The 6,299-nt window shown below is 44.3% G+C and overlaps 1 non-coding gene across 1 annotated transcript; it reads right to left on the bottom strand.

Annotated features, from left to right (window-relative positions):
- Positions 1 to 5,173: 5,173 nt before the first annotated feature.
- On the bottom strand, positions 5,174 to 5,246 carry TRNAE-UUC. Its single transcript has one exon. It is a non-coding gene; the product is annotated as a tRNA-Glu (tRNA).
- Positions 5,247 to 6,299: the final 1,053 nt, after the last annotated feature.

Here is a 6,299-nt window from a genome sequence, read left to right on the forward strand (position 1 = left end):
GATAATTTCTAGCCCTTACCCGAACTCTGATTTTCCAACTCAAAAACTCTTAGTGTCCTAATGCACTTAATCATTAGGTGGCGACTCTTCAAATCCAAAAACCCAAATAGAGTTGTCCGCCCAAATATCGTAAACCCGATTTTGCGAGAAAAAGGGGGCGTCGACAGTAAGGTACCAGTGTATTTATTACAAAGATATGAGATTGATAGAACTATTTAATACCTCAGTACGGGCACACATCAGCCTGTCAACTTCCATCAAGTGCCTAGGGAACTCCCCATTTTTCTACTGCAACCGTCGATCCATTTTGTCTCTGAGCCAAGCATTTTAGAAACTCTACGAGATCGCACCTCGAGCCCTGCCGCGGGCGTTAGGAGGCGCATCTTTGGAGCCTCGAAATGACCATAAAATCGTTCCCTCGGATTTTACCGTATACAGATAGTCCCCGCGTTTCCTAGATTAAAATGATAGGAAACGGTTTTGAACTCTTGAACTCATCATGACATCAGCTTGTCCGGGCATTAAATTTCATAACTCAATGGGCACGCTAGGGTCGCTGTCAGCATGACTATCGAGAAACCCACGAACCGTTATTTGTTTGGTTTTTTTGCTGCCCATACGGATTCTATAAATACCCCAATTGTTTAGTGACTCACACTTTTGTGATTCCTCCAAGATTTTAGAGGCAAAACCATCTTCGTCTATGCCCCTCTTTCTTTTGTTCTTGGTTTCCTACCTTCCTTCTCGAGAAAAAGAAAACTTTTAGTTGCCATGGCCGAAACCTCCAAGATAGTTCCTCGGAAAGATAAAGCTGCCTCTTCATCTCGAACATCCAAGAATAAATCCAAGGGCAAGCCCATAGTGGCTCCTACCGTTGAACATTGTACACCTACCGAGTTTGATAGTATGAAGGATTTTTCCATCGAGAGACCTTCATCTACGCCGGGTCGATGCGAACACGTGTCTCCATTCATTAGCGTTGTGAAAGATATAGACAAAGTGTGGGCAGACTTCCTATGGGAGGAGAAAGTGCTGGTTGAGATCCCCAGCCCTGATGAGAGCATAAAAGACCATAAGGCCGGTTTTCTATATGTATACACACACCCGTTCATCTTGGGCCCTGTCGACTCCTCAAACCCTTCTTCTCCGGCTGTAGACCCGGTCATTCTCGACTTCTGTTGTAAATACCGGGTGACACTTAGCCAAATTTATCCCTCTTTCTAGAGGATAGTTTACATACTTCGCTACTTTTCTAGGAAGGTCAATGGTACGACTTTTGCACTTAATCATCTGATCAGGCTGTACAGCCCCCGTCTATTTCGAGGCTTGATCAAGCTTCACCGTTGATCTTTGAAACCCTTTTTCTTGAGTATCGATGAGCACAAGGATCGGGGGTGGATGAGCCAGTTTATTCGAGTAAGGACCTCGGACATTATTCCGGCCTAAAGGATATCGTTCCAGGAGGAGTGGAGCATGAAGCGTAAGTGCTTCTTCTTTGAATATGCTTTATTGTCTTCTTAGTTTCTTCTAAAAAACTAACTTTCCCTTTGCTCACGCAGTCGCCCTTTGGTATCCCGAATTTGTTCCTGACCTGTTGGGGTGGATTAGGGGACTAAATACCCCGTTCCCCTATCTCGAGCGTTCTTGGCCTGAGTTGGCTAAAACACAGTGGGTGGCCAAGAATCATGGTAAGCTCCTTCTTGCCGCCTCTATCATGTTTTCATTCATCCCCATATCCTCTGTGCTGATAAGGTTTGATCACTATGCTTGTGCAGGCCTTAGCGATGGAGTGCTGATGAGACTGCCTCCTGCCGGCGAGGGAGGGTCTTCTATGCCTGATAAGGGTAAGAAGAGGAAAAAGGAAGTTGCCAAATCCCCTGTATCAAAGAAGCCCAAGTCTCGCAGGCCTCGAGCTGAGGCCGAGGTCTCATCTTTGGCTTTCGAGGCAATTTTCGATGACGAGGGTGAGGGTGATGACGACGATAATAACCCTTTGGTACAAAGGAAAGGGTCGAGCACGGGTTCCTCCCAAGTGTGTGTGCCGAGGGCCATTGAGTTGGGAACAGCTGATTCGGTTCGAGTCCATGCTTCGGAGGACCTCGAGGAGGGCGTGGATACGATCCCTAAGTACTCGACCGGAAAAGACACGGTCCCTGTCGAGGAACTCGCTGCTGTCGGCTCCAAAGGGCCCGAGCCTGGAGCTTTTTGGGGACAGGACTTGTCCTTCATGTCCGTTGACGTTCTGGGGGGCCTTAATTCTTGTCCCCGATTCTCACTCGGAGAGCTTAGGGATGCGCAGGACCTGAACATCGCCATAGAGGGAGGCTCTCACCAGTGGGAAGGTGCGCTCGGAAACTTCCTCGACGGAGTTAGCGAGAATATTAGCCTTGACGCTCCCGATGCCATCGAGGAAGCGGAGGGGTGCCTGCGGCAGGTAATACCTTTGACATATTTTGGTGCTTTCAAGTATTTTTCTTTGTTTCTATGACTTCTTTGTTTGTTGTAGGCTAAAAAGTTATATGACCATGCCATCTCCAAGCTGCGAGATAAGCTTATAGGTCGTAAGAAGGAAGTCGAGGGTCTTGCCTCGAGTTTAAAGGAGTCGGAGACCCTTTCCGCCTGAAAGAAGGAGGAGCTGAGTATGCTTTGGGCAAGGTTGGAGGAAATGAGCCGAGACAAAGACAACCTTGTTGAGCAGGTAGTACCGTATTTTACAAACCTGCCTTTTATTTTAACTTGATACTTATCAATTTGTTTCACCTTTGTAGGTTGGGTAAAAGAACTCTCCCGTGGGGCGTCTTCAGGAGGAGATAGTTGTCAAGGATGCGGAGGTCCTCAACCTGAGGAGGAAGAATGGGGCCGTGGCCTCGGAGAGGGACTTTCTGCAGACGGAGATGATGTCGTCCCGAGACCTCTTGAAGAGTGCCAAGGGGTCGAGCAGAAGCTGACTCAAGCTGTTGCTTGTGCTCGTGCGCAAGCACGGATGCAGGCTTTTGAGGAAGCGAGTGGCAAGGGCGTCGATTTCTCAGCCTAGATCGAGGAGGCCCGAATCATGGAGGAAGAAACTGCCTATTCAAATCCTGCAGACAAGGATTCCGATGATGATTCCGGGGGTAAAGAGTAGATTTAGGTCGTCCTTTTCCCTTTTTGTGCCAGGGTTTCTTAGGAAAGAGTTTGTAAATGCTCCCCCATTGTACATGTATTTCTTGGGAATAGAATATTTTTTCTTTCCGCTTCCAATTTTTGAGCGCTATGTTTTATTGCTTTTGTCTTCAAATTCTGATTTTTGGTTCTTGGGAACATATGCTCGGAGCAGTTGAGGCCTTTGAGATCGCGTACCATCTCAAAATAGGGCCGAGAGTCTTTATAGGGTCAATGCCCCGCAAATATCGAAAACCCTTGGGGTCGAGTGACTCCCGCGTGCTGGTACGACGGTATCACTTAAGTAATATGACTGTAAAATGACTGAGGTGGCCCCACCGGTGCATTTCCCAAGAAAATGGTACTGACATGGTCAAATTTCAATTGTCCTTAGGGCAGGCGAATGGTCGCCACCTGCTCTCTCTCTCTCTCTCTCTCTCTCTCTCTATATATATATATATATATATATATATATATATATATATATGTATATATTTGCCTTCCCTTCTTTTGAATATACTACTGTACTAAGTGACTATCTTTTTTATAGGGTTTCTCTTCCATGCGCCAAGTTTCCTTCAACTCAAAGCTTTTGCCTGTCTCTTTTGTTTCACCTTTTCTTTGTTTCACCACAACCATGGCTGCCAAGCCCAAATCCACTTGTCGAGGAGAGGAGGAATCTGTTCTAACTTTGCACTCAGTTGGTAGCACACCGCCGGCGTCTGGCGAGCGAACTTTGAGATGCTTCGTCTCGATACGTTAGCGAAACCTCCCAATATTCCGGGCTGCCGGGAGCATGCATCAAGGTATATCTCTTCTATAAGGGAGGAACATCTCGAGGTTGTCAGAAAAGAATGCGGATGGGGAGTTGAAGTGGTGTTGCAGGTACCTTCATCGGAGGAGAGCGTCATGGCTCATGTCGGGGGGTTTTTGAACGTATATACGTATCCATTTACATTGGGCCCCCTTGATAGGGTCGTGCTCGAGTTTTGTAGGAGGTATCAGGTTGCCTTGGCGCAGGCTCACCTGTCCTTTTGGAAGATAGTGCTGATGATAAGGTATTTTGCAGACAAGGCCGGTGCTCGAGATGAGACCGTATAAAATGAATATTCATCAAATTTACTATTTTCCGATTTGTTCTTTCGTCGATGGGGCCTTAAAACAAAATGAAAAATCGGAAAAATGATTCATTCCCCTTTCTAAGAGGAGTAGGATCTTTGGTTGATCTGCCCTTTCCCCTCCTTTCTTCGTAGATTATTAGCCCCGGGACACCTATACCAAAAGCTCAGTGTGCAATTTGCATGAAATCTATTTTTCAACTTCAAACTAGTAAGTGAGGTTCCATAAATCCGTAGCCAGAAAAATAAATTGTTTTTTTTTTTGTTTTCTGGAAAGTATTTTCTTATATTAAATTTTGTATTGGACAAGAAAGGAATTCCCCTTGTGTATGCGCGCCTCAAAAAGGTATAGTACTCGATTCCATTACATGCATCGGGGGCAATCGAAAAAGCCAGCATTTCTTGGAATACTGACTATAATGCTACCAATAATTGTACTAATCCAACCGCATATGTCTTTCTCCTACCAAAAGGAAAGAAAAAAGAAATAAGGATTTCCCCTTTGCTTTGACAATGAAATTCTGCCCCCGGTCCCCTTCATAAAATTCATAAAAAGGGAGAGATTTATTGATATATTTATTGGATCCATCGGGACTGACGGGGCTCGAACCCGCAGCTTCCGCCTTGACAGGGCGGTGCTCTGACCAATTGAACTACAATCCCAGGGAAATACGGGATCTAGCAGAAAATTTGATTCTTTTTTATCTCCGGATCGGGTATTTCTGAAGTACAAAGGGGGTTATATCATCTCATGGCGGATTGGCGAATTATTGGGCCGAGCTGGATTTGAACCAGCGTAGACATATTGCCAACGAATTTACAGTCCGTCCCCATTAACCGCTCGGGCATCGACCCAGGAAGAATCAATTTTAGACTTATTGGTAATCCATGATCAACTTCCTTTCGTAGTACCCTACCCCCAGGGGAATTCGAATCCCCGCTGCCTCCTTGAAAGAGAGATGTCCTAAACCACTAGACGATGGGGGCCTGCTTGACCAACCGCCAGCATACTATGATCATAGTATGATCAGTTTTTTGAAATTGTCAATATAATAGAATGATTCTATCCGAGGGATCTTTCCCCCTTTCAGAATTGCATAGAATTTTTTTTTATTCGTCATTGATGAATTCTTCATTAGAATCGCCATTAGAAATCTAGTAGTAGTATTTTTTTTTTATTTTGGAATTATTTCAATTGAATTTATTTCGATTATTTTAGTTTAGATTATTTAGTATTTCGAATTTTATTTAGAATTTGCTTTTTTTATTTATAAATAAAAAAAACTAATAAATACAAAAAATAGAAATAATAAGGAAGAGTAGGATTTTTGCAGGGAATGATTGGTCCGTNTTTGTTTTTACTGGAAAGTATTTTCTATATAAATTTTTGATTGGACAAGAAGGAATTCCCCTTGTGTATGCGCGACCTCAAAAAGGTATAGTACTCGATTCCATTACATGAATCGGGGGGAATCGAAAAAGCCAGCATTTCTTGGAATACTGACTATAATGCTACCAATAATTGTACTAATCCAACCGCATATGTCTTTCTCCTACCAAAAGAAAGGAAAAAGAAATAAGGATTTCCCCTTTGCTTTGAAATGAAATTCTGCCCCCGGTCCCCTTCATAAAACTCATAAAAAGGGAGAGATTTATTGATATATTTATTGAATCCATCGGGACTGACGGGGCTCGAAATGAGTCGATTTGTTGGAGTACGAACAGTCGATGTTATCCCTGGAGAGTTTCTGCCATTTCCCGAGAATAATTTCGCATGTAAGTGGTACACTTGCGCTTTTACTATTTTTGTCCATAATGGAGGTGAGCTTTGTGAAGATATTCTCCCTTTTGCTTTTTGTAGCGATCCCCTGGCTGCCGAACGAGGTTCCCAATCTGGCGGAATGGTCTCGTAAGCTGGCAGCTTGCTCGACTTACAATAAGTGGAAATGGCGAGGCCTGTCCAATGGGAGATGGGAGGCAAAACATCATGGTAGGTGCATAGTGGCTTGTTTTCTTAGAAAGGTACTTTCTTTATAGCAC

The sequence above is a fragment of the Nicotiana attenuata genome, unplaced genomic scaffold (genome assembly GCF_001879085.1).
Source record: "Nicotiana attenuata strain UT unplaced genomic scaffold, NIATTr2, whole genome shotgun sequence".
In the NCBI taxonomy this organism is placed as follows: domain Eukaryota; kingdom Viridiplantae; phylum Streptophyta; class Magnoliopsida; order Solanales; family Solanaceae; genus Nicotiana; species Nicotiana attenuata.